The sequence below is a fragment of the Ctenocephalides felis genome, unplaced genomic scaffold, assembly GCF_003426905.1.
Source record: "Ctenocephalides felis isolate EL2017-DRISC unplaced genomic scaffold, ASM342690v1 CF-g0.4_SCAFFOLD_01492, whole genome shotgun sequence".
NCBI classification, from domain to species: Eukaryota; Metazoa; Arthropoda; class Insecta; order Siphonaptera; family Pulicidae; genus Ctenocephalides; species Ctenocephalides felis.
The window spans coordinates 9774683-9788843 of record NW_020537646.1 but is presented as its reverse complement, the minus strand read 5'-3'; the positions used below and the strand labels follow the sequence as shown (position 1 = coordinate 9788843).

Below are 14161 nucleotides of genomic sequence, written 5' to 3'. Positions count from 1 at the left end.
TGTCAAATATTGAGTAAAGTGTATTAACAATGTATCTCAAGTTTCATCAAATCGAATTATGCATTTTTGAAACGTACAATCTGTTTCAATACTAGTATTGAGAGCGGAGCCAGCCACTCATCAACCTCGCATATCTCAAAAACTATTGAATGTTCCAACTTTAAATTTTTGTCAAATATTTAGTAAAGTGTGGTAACAATGTATGTCAAGTTTCATCAAAATCGAATTATGCATTTTTGAAAACGTATAATCTGTTTCAATACTAGTATTGAGAGCGGAGCCAGCCACCATCAACCTCGCATATCTCAAAACTATTGAATGTTCCAACTTTAAATTTCTGTCAAATATTTAGTAAAGTGTAGTAACAATGTGTGTCAAGTTTCATCAGAATCCAATTATGCATTTTTGTAAACGGATAAACTGTTTCAATACTAGTATTGAGAGCGAAACCAGCCACCAATCAACCTCGCGTATCTCAAAAACTATTGAATGTTCCAACTTTAAATTTCTATCAAATATTTAGTAAAGTGTAATAACATTGTATGTCAAGTTATCAAAATCGAATTATGCATTTTTGAAAACGTGCAATCTGTTACAATACTAGTATTGAGAGCGGAGCCAACCACCCACATCAACCTCGCATATCTCAAAAACTATTGAATGTTCCAACTTTAAGTTATTTCCAGTTCCAGTAAAGTGTATTAACAATGTATGTCGAGTTTCATCAGAATCGAATTATGCATTTTTAAAACGGATAATCTGTTTCAATACAGAAACTATTCAATTCAATCGTTGAATGAAACATCGCAAGGGTCCACGGCACAAACAAGTTTGGGAACCTATGCTCTAAAATATACTCAATGAGATTTGGTACATGAGCTTTTGCTTCATTTAAAATAAAAAGAATGTAACTACATGTTTTCAGCAAAGCAGTTATTTAATGTTAAAAAGCATTTTTATTCTTGATAAAAAAATAAAATGTTGTCCATGAAAACGAGATTAAAAAGTGATCCTTTACATATGCATCACATCGTAAATTTATACAACACCGGCTTGCATGCACTTTTCACATTGTTAAAACGGTTAAGATTATAGCCGCATAAAGTTGAACGAAACATAGAGCGTTATAACTCATATGAAATGGCCGAAAGAAATTTATGAGCATCGGTAGCAGCCGGTTCACCAGGCAAAACATGATATGTATATACTAATTTGACCCCTCAAAATTATTTGAACTTACTTAAAGAACTCGAATTAAAAACACGGAACTTATTACAATTAATTGATGAATTTATTATGATTTATCACTTACCCATTTCGCCGGGTTTTCCATATCCCTCAGGAACTATCGGTGCAGGTTTCCATCTCCTCAGCTTTTTAGCAGGATAATGTCCTTCTACCGGGATATCGTTATCATCCTCTCCGCCATCGGCAAAATCTTCTTCCGCTTCCGAGACAGTTCAGCCTTATTGGCGACGAGTGCCTTTGGATGATCAATCTGCAACAAAAAAAAAAAATCATCAATTATTGTCTTGTTGGAGGTTAATTGATAGACTATTAGTTCAACAAATATTATTATTCTAAACGTTTTAGCTTTAAAAACATTTTCTTTAACAAAAGAAACAATATACAAGGTACAACATATCAAGTACCTACGGTGACCATTTTTGATAGCATGTATTTTCATAAAAATGATATATCATTTCATTTCATTATATATGAAAACGAGAATAGACACATTTAACCTAGTGAAATAAGTAACTCATTCGCAAAACTCGCTATTAATTGTATGAGCCATTGTAATGGATGAAAACGGAATTGCATGGCATTACGAAATAATTCATGCCACATTGCATTGTGAAAAAACTACTGTGAGTTCAATAGCATCGCTGTTTGTAACCTATTCGTAATAGAATAGTTTGCTAATTAGCAAATATTGAATCATTAAGCAATCTGTAACATGTAGTTGCAAAACGAACATAATAAATGCAATCGATGGCACTTTTCAAAACAAAGAGTAGATAGAAAATTATTGATTTATCTATACCTACATCAGAACTCAATATGCGAAATTTCTAAAGGAAAACGGAATTTATTTATTATATATGTATATTGTGAAAAAGATCTGTTTGCTCCAATCTTAATAAGATGGCAATGTACATATTCAAAAAGATGATTATTTAATTTTCTATAACATAAATTGGAAACAAATTTAACGAAAGGTAATTACATTACAATCTATTCTTAAAATGTTCATTTGCAACTAAATAAATATTTCAAGAAGCAATAGCTAATGTAACTATTTATTATGTACGTTTTGACACCATATGTGTGTCATCATGCAGCAAGTTTAAACAAATTTAAACATATTTAATGAAAAAACCAAAATATGTAGTTAATGACATGATCTCTAAATTGCAAATCAAGATAAATAAAAGGCGTGAAATAAAATAAATTCAAAATAAGATTTATTACATTTGCTCGCAGGTATGTAGTGTTCAAGGTAGCTCTATTTCAATGCAAATTCAATTATAATCACATTAAATTTTTGATTACTTTACAAAAATATGATATAATTCAACACCACATGGCCGACATGGCAGATTATTATTACAGCAACGCAAAAAATAAATAAACGCACTTTAGTGTACTATCAAATATCATGCGTGAAAAAATGATTATCCGGAATTATTGAACTATTGTTAAATGTTTTGATAATAATAATGAAAAATGTTTTATTAAGATGTAAACTTGAGCATAAGATTTTTTTTTAAATATTGTAACAGTGATCAGAACTTAGCGTCCAATAAGATGCTGAGCTGAAATTCTTCCTTACGTCGTGTTTTTAGATAGCAACCCAACGGTTGTTCTGCAAAATTTAATGCACCACCAATTGGAATTTGGTGCAAGGGATATTTTCACTTGGAAACATATTTCAGATCTATATTTCCAAGTAATAAATATGAATTGCGGTGTTTTATCAAAGCTGTTCTGTTAGTATTGCGTTCATGCTCGTCTTCATTTACGCAATATTGAAGCTTTGAGAATTTCACGCTTTTGCAAATATTTGTTTAATATTGCCGATATGGTAAATATACGTATATCCTCTCTGTGCCTATCACATTGTAAAGACGATATTGTACGTGTCTGCTTTCTTACCGCAAATGCTGCGGTTTAAAGATTCCCATCTCCTGAAGATATATTACATACAAACGCCGGCATTGAGAGTACAAACAATAAGAAAATGCCAAACAGTCCAACGCAAAGTGTTCAGCTAATAAACTCTGATATTGCGTCGTTATACCGGATTTTCTCTATTATTATTACCTAATACTAATAAGTACTTTGTGAGGAGTACAATGTAAGCTATAAGCAAAAAGATGTGAAGAGCTTTAAGAAAATATGATCAATATATCGAGTATCACGCTAAAATAAAATATTTACGGTTCAATATATCAGGGAGCTCAAAATTCTCTCTAATGTAGTATTAAATTAAATATAATGCATTTCCGATAAAAAGCATGTGTCAAAATACGACAAGAATCTACTCATGTGCCAAACGTATATTACCTCCACAACATTAGCTTTTAGGCCAAAAACATTATCATAATCACCTCCGACCACAGCTCATTAAATTATCTTTTACCCTAAGCGAACGTGCCAAAGATAGCTTTATGCCGTTACAATGCATTCTACGGAGATGCTCTTTAATGAGATACTCTGCATCATCATGATGACGCTATTAGAGGAACAGCTGGTGAACGATTTTTTTACCAGAATGGAGAAAAAATAGTAATGGATTTAGGTTTGGAAACATAAATTTAACTATTAATTTTGAAAAAATTATTGCTCATTATTCGAAATAATATAAGAGACTAGTAAACCCGACGAACTCCGTTTCGCCACCAGATGGTTTCGTGAGGAAGATGAAGAAATTTTTTGTTTGTTTTATATTTGAAAAGGAAAAATTTGATTTTATTATACAACTGTAATGAATTTATTTCGATTACAAAAATGAAGCGTTTTTAGTTGAACTTCTCTAAGTAAATGAAAGTGAATTCGCAAATTATCCGTTTCATTGAAGTGCTCTTTGGTAAACCACATTTTTTGTTTTTTGGACTGACGTTAACACAAACAAAGCGGATATTTTCCAACTCTTGAACAGGCAACGTATAACTGCCCATGTGAAAAACAATGATTTTCTAAATAATCTATTTGAAATTTATCCCGCAAACACTAAGCGATTGGCCTTGCGACTTGTTATTGCGAACGCAAGGCGAACTGGAAATTGCAATCGTTTGAAGTCAAACGGAAGACCAGTCGGAATCATTGGTATGTCACCAAATCGCCCATTTTTGATTGAATGGTGAATTCAGTGCGTGTACATCATTATTCTTTGCGGCAAGAATTGCTCGTTGACTTAACCAGCATAATTCTGATAATTCTCACTAATGTCATTACTCGAATTTTTAATTACGGTGCGTAAGTTCCAGCAGCTTGCATTAAGGCACGATGCCACACACTAATTTTCTTAGCTATAAACCTTGCGGAGCCCGAGACCTTTCCAACGAATGCAAAATTGTCGAAATCGGTTTGTGCGTTCTGGAGTTATATCGTCAGGAAGGAAAACCCACTTATTTTTTTATATATGTAGAATGCAACTCTCTCAATATTCGTAAAATGTATTATTTTGATAACAATGTCCGTAAAAATAAAAATAATTTTACAATCCAACTAATTGCCATTAAACTCGATCTTGCATGGATTATTTTCTATAGTTTCTATAGTTACATTTATTTTACCAATATGAACAATTTATTTACCAGCTATCATTTTCAATCGGCTGGATGAGAAGGCACGGTACACGTTAACCGGCGAGAGTTATCGGTCTTGTGCAGTCTCTCGGCACAATAACCTTTAGCGGTCGCACCATCATAGGTCTATGGGATATATTGGATGAACAACGATGGAGAAACTATACTAAAAAACGATTAACTAAGCTGGCCAGCCAACATATGATATACACCACATTGTAGAAAATGTAGCACATTAGGTGAAGTATAAAGTATGTTGATCTTTTGTAAATTAAAAATTTTGTGCATCACAATAAGGTGACCATTGGCCAGGACAGCCCTAGATTTTTACCTTGTGTCCCGGATTTTTCTGCTATATTGTCACGGATTTAGATGTTTTGTCTCGGATTGTCCCGGGTTTCCAAAAAGTATAAATACCCCGGATTGTCCCAGGTTAGCAAAACTTAAAGTTGCCGTTCCAGTTTTGACTTAAAAAAATATAGTCACCTTAGTAGTAAAGATTTTGTTTATATTTCATTGTTACTGGAGGATTTTTATTAATGTATTAATCTGCTGTAGTTTATAGAATATAATGAATTAAATTAGTGTTTTTAAACATGACGACTTAGAATATTGAGCCTGCCATGGCTCCTTGGTTAAATGTGGACTGGTTCCAAGTTCGTTCCTACCTTGACCATAAATCATCATGCAGAAGTGATATCAGATTTTACTTGAAATTATAGATATGCATATGATTTAAGGCAAAAATGGATTTCAGGGGCATTACTCATTATATATTCACATAGATATTAGATATATATCTAAAGTAATTTCATCAAAAAGAGAATGGTCAACCACCTTCTAGAAATATCTAATATTTAGGGAATGTAAATCAATCAAAAGCTTATAAAAACTCAATTTATACCGTTATAAGAGATATGTGAAATTTATATTGGCAATAAATTGCTATAGTCATCTCATATTACTAGCTTTAATAAAAATAAAATAAACATTCGCTCCAACTATTCTAAATTACTTTTCTGTATCGTGAAATTAAACTATCAAACATCTACCACAGATTGAAAGCAATACTTGCACGTGTTATTTAAAACATCACATAAACAGAAATGTATATTTATATAAAGTGTATTCTGAAACATAGTAATTTTAAATTAAGATTAAATAACTTCAAAATTAAGCAAGTGCTAAAGCGTGAGCAAAACTAAAACTGAGAATTAGAAATTCAATTAATTTGTTTTCTTTTTTAAAAACTATCAGAACTTAACATTCCAACCTGATGTGATTGACTTTTTTAACAACGTGGTTAGAAGACTACCCCCGAGGATTGACCCTCTCTATTTTACTATTTTTATTAAAATTTCTCTGATGCTGATGATTTTTAATTTAATTCAGCAATTTCTGGAAAGGGCTATTTTCAAACTTGGAACCTTCAGTATGAAAAACCACAACTACTATCCTACTAGAAAGTCCAACTTCTATATTTTGAGTTTCAAAAATGTCTGTTTAGTACTGTCTATATGATTCTATAGCTCAGTGCAAATGTAGATATAAAGGATAAAATGATTTTTATTACTACACAATTTCGTATAACTTAATTACAGTAATGACTAGTATAATCTTCTAGAGCTTTAAAAACCTCGTTAATACTTATGTAGTACGAATTATCTATTTAAGCCAAAATAATACTAAGGGTTATCGCGCGTGAGATCATTGTGACACATTGTTTCCGATAAGTATATACTTTTATCTCTTCAAAATGATAAAGATTTCTCACGTTGATTTGCGCAACAATAATTTTTTTTCTAAATTCATATATTCATTGTAATAAATTTCATAGTGTCGTCGTAAGTTGAGAATAATTTATTTTAAAGTAGCATTTGATAGATCTATTTGATTATTGTTAATATAACGAGGTCTTTAAAATCAAATTGCATTGCGGAAGTAGCTAATTTATAAAAATTTAAATAATTCATTATTCATAAGTATGCAGCATTGTATTACAAACATTTGACATGTCATATAAGAAGACTTTGAAATCGAGTCTGAACCTTGTCTACGTACATACAAATTAGAAAATAGAACCGTTACTAAATATAAAGCAGATGTTTATTAAAGATTTAAAGATTCTAACCGTACCATTTTTGTCACTGATAAATTTTGACACATCTGTAAGATATTATAGAACAATTTCTCAACGATATCCTAATTTAAGTTTTAAAGTTTCTTGAAAAAAAGATCAATGTGAAAAAATCTCGGTTACACTTTTTAGAAAAATAAGAAATAAAGAATAAACAAAAACTCAATATCTGTGAAGTAAATCCCTTCTCTTTGATTAAATCATTAAAAAAAGTAGTACTACACTAATTAATTAACTCATTATAATCTACAAAAAACTACTCGATGCGGAAATGTGTTAAACCACTATAACAAATGAACACATTAAGTTCCATATCGGTATGATTAATTGAAAGCAACATTAAATAAACCATTTTTATGTCGCGATAAAAGGTGAACTACGATTATATATATTTTATAAACTGTAAACATTTTGTTCTTGTTTACTGAATAGAAAAATATAAATTAATAATAGAAGTTCAACATAATATCCTCAGCAAATCGACGCTGGCAGAGAGATCGGAAATCATTTCACGCATCAACAATTTTAACATTTTAATGAAAATTGTGTGAATTAATGACCCTTTAATACAAATTTTGCTAATAAAACTAAAACATAATAAATAATATTCAAATGTATCTTGAATTAAAAAAAACTTAAAACTAATAAAAAAATGGAAAAATTCATAAGATGCTATTTTAATTTTGATAATGCACAGCACTTATAGTAATAATGCCACATCCTCATTAAAGCGTTTTTACTTTACTTCAAATTGCATGCCGTAAAGAAATAAAAATTAAACTGACAAACATGATTATATAGTTTATCAACAATTAGAAAAGTACTACACAAATTCTATAAAATGATTGCTGAGTTAGTAAAAAAAACCACTGTATTTTATTTAAGAAGTACTTAATACTGGATTGGAATTGGATTTAGACATTTTTAGATAGGTGCAGATAATCCAAAGATTGTCTTAGATGTGGTTTTATTTTTAATACTGAACATTAATGCAGACCAACCCATGGTTGCCCTTTCCTATTTCACGAGGTATTTTCACTTGAAACATACTGTTTTCTATACTTCCAACTAAAACTGAAGTCACTACTGCTTGATATCAGGCTGTCCGAAGCGGTATAAACCTGAAACTTATGATTGAAATCCCATAAAGCCCAAAAGCTAGTGAGGAAGGTGACATCGTGCCTTAAGGCAAATTGCTGGAACTTCCCGTACCGTAACGAAATGTTCGAGGAATACTGAATGTTTTCAAAGAGATTATTATAATATAAATAAATAATGTAACATTGTCTAATATTTATCAGAATTATATAAACTGAATTGCAAAGTTGAAATTATTTGTTTAAAGTATCTGAATTATTTTCGATATAGAAAATTTTTTTTTTTGAAAAAAAAGTTGAAACAAATTTTTTTTTCTAAAATCAATTATTTTGTTAAAACAAGCAGAAAGTTCTTTGAATCATTTAAATCGGACGCTTAGTTCTCTCAAAAACTGCCATTTTTTACACATTTAGCTCCGTATCTTCGAAATGACTGGGCCTGCCTATGCCAAAAACTAATACCAGTTCTCCCATTCATTACTAATTGAATATTTTTAGATCATTCAAATCGGATGCTCCGTTCTCTCAAAAACTCGATTTCTATTTTCTGCACTCTTTGCTCTTTATCTCCGTAACTGCTGGACCTGCCTTTTCAAAAACTAATCAGCTCATCTCCCTATCAATTGGAATCGAATGTTTTTTGAACCTTTCAAATCGGTTGATCCCGAAAACGTGGACGAAAAATTGTATCCATACATACATACACACACACATCCATTTTTTCTGAGGTATGCCAAAATATTCAGAAACCTTCAAAACGTCGAGAAATGCAAAAATTTTCAATTTCGATTTTCGGTCCATTACAATAACTTACCCTTCAGGAAGTTAATAAAATTTCCATGTCATTCTTCAAATTCATTCCATATAGATTTCATAATGGAATAAAAATCCAATAGGATCGTGTATTGATTCAAATTAGAGCTCGTTCGTTCTATTGCGAAAACATTATTTGAAAGCCAAGAAAAACATGACAAAGTTGCTACAATTCTCAACTATCTTATTTATCCATGTTTCTTCCATTGTGAGTCAAATGAGTTAAATTATCGTATTAAATTCAATGATACAGAAAACCGTTTGCTCTTGACACAGTCGCAAGCAGTTGAATACGTCAGTGTCAATATCGACGCTAATGTAAGAAGTATAAAATGTTAATCAGAAATAAGTAGCGGGAAAAGCAACGGTACGGAACGTTAACTGAATTTGTAAAATAATTATTTGGTTTCTTCACATAAGTAATAAGATATAGATTCCGCAAAGGTTAGAGAAGTAATATGAAAAATGCCGTTGTAATTAGAAAACTAAGCAAGAAAAATTGTAACTATTCTTATCGATGCAATATATTTCTCGTATTCGAATATATTTATTCAGATCATACAAGATTAAAGAATAGCTATTACAATATTAGTATTATTATATATAGAGAAAAAATTATTCCTTCTGTTAGAACTTTAATTTCTAACAGAAATAGAGATCAACATGGATTAATGCCTGCCCGTTCTACGATAACAAATTTAATCTGTATTGGACAAGTTGATGTTAGATGATGTAGATGACACTGACTTCAGTCATGCTTTTGACAAAATTGATCATAACAATCTTCTTACTAAATTATCTAAGATTGGTCTTAATTCTTCACTTATTTATGTTTTTAAAGGTTATCTTCATAATCGTAAGCAGTTTGTCTATCTTAATGGATTCTTGAGCAATTCAGGTGTTCCTCAGGGATCCATTCTTGGTCCACTACCATTTATTATTTTTATTAATGACATATCTGATATTATTAGCTGTCCACGTTTATTATTTGCAGATGATCTCAAACTATATCTCAAAATAATTCTATTGATTGCTTATGATTACAGTCTCAACTTGACAAATATATAATGGAAAGTACTTTTTTGTTAATTTCCCGTAGGATAAGTTATAGTAATTACAAAAAAAAATCAAAAATGAAAATTTTTATATATCTTTACATTTCAAAGGTTTCTGAATATTATCGCATACCTTAAAAAAATGGATGTAGGCGTGTATGTGTGTGCGTGTGCGGATACAAATTATCGTCGACGATTTCGGGAACACCGATCAACCGATTTGAATAATTCAAAAAACATTCGATTCATATTGATAAGAAGACGTGCTGATTAGAATTGGCGAAAATAGGTCTAGCCGTTCGGAAGATACGGAGCAAAAAGTGCGAAAAACGGTAACTCAGTTTTTAAGAGAACGGAGCGTCCGATTTTTAATAATTCAAAAAACATTTTACTTGTATTGATTAGATGAAAAACTGATAAAGTTTTTAGGAAAGCAGGTCCAGCGGTTATCCATTCTCAATAAAAATAAGTTTAAAAAAATGTCATTTTGGCGGTCAAAAATGTTTATTGGATATATGAACATCAAATTATCATATATTTTATAGAGATTTTAATAATGTGTACACATTTTGTGTAAAGTTTTTTGGGTTTCGTACCAAGATTTTTAATTACGGTACGGGAAGTTCCAGCAATTTGCCTTAAGGCACGATGCCATACACCCCACTAGTTTTGAATTTATTTGCGTAGCGATCAGAAATTAAATCCTATGAGCAATTTCGATGATTTTTTCTTAACGTGGCTTTTCCAAAAGGAAATCCAACGGCTGCTCTCTATTTAATAAATTTGTAATAACAATTTCTGTGATACTGATTAATTTCTTCTTGATGTCAGAAAAAGGCTATTTTTTACTTAAATATTCATTTTCAACAAATGTCTCTACCGCTTGATATCAGGTAGTCCGACATTTCGTATGTTGAACCTGCAATCTTCCGGTTGAAAAGACAAAGTTGTATATTTATACATGCTACAAATAACGTTCCAGATTTTACTAGTATTGAAATAACAGAACATATCTGGCTAAATTTGGCGGAGAAGGGTTTGGGACAAATTTTCATTGTAATACATATAGTGATCAATATATAATAGTTATTCGATAGTTCATCTATGGAATTAACTTAAAAATGTGAGTTTAACTGCATTACCATGCAAAATCTAATCAAACTAATATGCAAATTTTAACATATTCTAATTTTAGCACATAGTTTCAAGTGACCAAGACCTACAAGATTTTCGATCAAGTGGAAACCGGTTCTCAATTCATAACAGTTTGCATAAAAAACTATGAGTAACTCACGAGAAACCGACGATTAGATATAATTTTAGAAAGTAATATCGTTTTAAACCGCAAGTACCCATAAAGAGGCTTTATTGGTTTTTAAGAATTTATTATGATTTTGAAAATTCCATAGAGCCCATGAATGGCTCGATATTTCCAACAATGATACAAAAAAACCCAAATGATCTGACGAAAAATTCTGAGCACAGTTTTATATCATGAATTATTTAATAGAACTTCAATTATGAATTTTGTTATGAATTTATAACCGGATAAATTACGTGTTCTTGGCGAATGTGAATTGCATAAAATGAATATGCATTAAGTGGATCGCAATGAAAGAAGATCAAGATATTATGACTACATAGATTATATTACATACTATACCCTTAATTGTTATGCATTGCTATTTATGTTAATCACCATTTGTTTGAATATATTTTAAAAAAATTAATACATATATTCCTTGATCATATTTGAAAATGATAAAAATCTTTATAACAAGATGTGGAATTTGTTGAGAATTATATTAATTTATGATAATCAGTTTGCATGATTTAAAACACTTATGAAGTCAACACGCGCAAAGAAAAATTAAGAACGAATTTTATATTACTGATTTTAACGTAAGTGAAAAGCGCATTATATATAAAATAAATAAATATTTATTGGATAAGGCATGTTTAAAAGTTTAAAACTATTTTAAATTTTTTAAATAAATAAACAATCATCAAATGTAAATTAAATTCCATTTCTTAATTGTTTTCTGTTTTCATTATTGAAATCACATCAAAAATATTTCATAAACATTTTTTGCCAAGAATTTTTACCAAGATTAAAATAATTAATTAAAATTAGTGTTAAATTAAAAACAAAAAACATGATTTAGCAAATGATTTGCGATTATATTGCTGAAGGTAAAATTTATAATAGTTCTCTATAAAAAAAGAGTTAATGGACTTGGCTCTAATAACTTGGTTATTAGAGTATTTGACGTGGATAATTTGTATGTAGAAGATTTTGAGTGTGTAAACCTAAAAATAATAGTTTTATTTAATAACACATTTTATTACAATACATTTTTTCTATAAATTTGTTGAGATATCTACGTCGAATTTTTAGATTTTTGTAAAACCTGGTTATGAAAACCATATAAATTGTATGTATGCAGTTGACCCATTGGGGGTCAAATTTGATGGAATACTATTTTTTTTTTAAAAATAGCGATGTTCAAATGAATGACTAGACTAGATATAATTTCGAAACATAAAAAAAAAACTATTCTGCATCAATGTCGTCCATATTCAATTATGAAGCAAATGAAATAGAACATAAAATTTTGTATCAACTCGAGTCTAATTGAACCAAAAGAAACATCAGTAATATTTAAGAAATTCAAAACTTTACCTGAAACTTTTCACAAAAATTAATAGAAGAAGTAAAGCACATCAAACAAAAATTCAAAACAGGAAACTGGTTGCAAATTTTCATACTCTTATAAATATTTGCATACAAATATTAATAAGTCTTATCGATAAGGAACTGAGTTTTTTGATTCAATATGTTTCCTTTGTGCCAAAGCAAAGTTTAATAATAAACAAGTTCTTAATCAAATAGAGCATAACTCATATGAGTTTTACACATAAATTAAAACATAATTATAATATGTATATAAATCATCAAAGCTGATTGTTTATATTTCTTATGCTCAGCATCAAGATGCCAGGGTTATCCAAAATGCAAATCGAGAAAAATATAAATCAAACAAAAGTATATAGACCTTATTGCATTTTTTTACAGATAATAGTAGACTTTTTTATACACTATTTATAGAACTATAGTATATGAATCTCAGTGCCCATAAATGACTTACCTCGACAATATATTCATCTCGTCTCCTACAATTCCAGCCTGATCCTATACAGTCTGAGTAAAATGTTAGTAACACTACATCCACTAAAAACCAAACTAGTGAAGTCAATAAAATAACTCGGCATGTATGCATCCGGAATTTACTCCGGAACATGTTGCCATACACTTTAATTTAACTATAATACTGCTAATATATCCGCTTGGAACACATCACTTTTTTGAGTATATGGCATTGATGATTGTATTTATTTCAAGCAAAACGCTATAACCTCATTTTACAAATTGCGTTTCTATACTTATGGAGAAAAAGTTATTTGAGGCAGGATTGGTCTGAAATAATAAAGTAAAATTAATATGATAAATTAATCATAAGGGTTGCAAGTTTGAAATAAATGAATAAAAACTAATGTTTTTTCTGTATTTTATAAATCAATAATTATATTGATAGAACTTATTGAATTGAAATAATATAACATTTTAAAATAATTTTTTTTTGATTCAGGTTTTGGCATGTATAAGATATTGATCAGACTCAAAAATTTTTATTTATTCTAGTATTCTCAAATTAATGAACTAATTAATTATTTGTCATTATTTCATCATTTATATAATGTTTATATCATTTCAAACTTAACGAAAGATTGGAAAAATAAACAATTTTACTTAACCGAATCACAAATGTCAACAATCACTGTCACAAAACCAATAAATTTATCAAAAGATTTATAAAGCATATCAAAAATTATTTAAACAAAATTTATCACAAAAATCAAAACACACATACCATTCACAAATAAATTATGTGGCACATAAAACAATATTAAAATTGTGCACCTGTACAAACTGAAAGTCAAACATTACTGCTCCACACACGCAGTCACACGTCACAAATTCATGTGTTGCCATAATGTGAAGAAAGGTTCTTAAACATTTTTAACTATGGCCATACTATGGTTGTGTTCTCAACTAAATGGTATGGAGGGAATTTTGAAAGTTTTGCCACCAACTTGCAAAACTTTAGAAAACGTAAACATTTTCTTGCTTCTGAATTGAACTGATTAAATTGTTTAAATTGATTACAATATACTTATAATAAG

The 14161-nt window shown here is 29.8% G+C and overlaps 1 long non-coding RNA gene across 1 annotated transcript; it reads right to left on the bottom strand.

Moving 5' to 3' along the window:
- Nucleotides 1-1455: 1455 nt before the first annotated feature.
- LOC113370732 lies at nucleotides 1456-13931 on the bottom strand. The gene is made up of 3 exons (XR_003366612.1): nucleotides 13849-13931; nucleotides 13066-13394; nucleotides 1456-1498 (listed from the first exon to the last, which is right to left on the bottom strand). It is a non-coding gene; the product is annotated as an uncharacterized LOC113370732 (long non-coding RNA).
- Nucleotides 13932-14161: the final 230 nt, after the last annotated feature.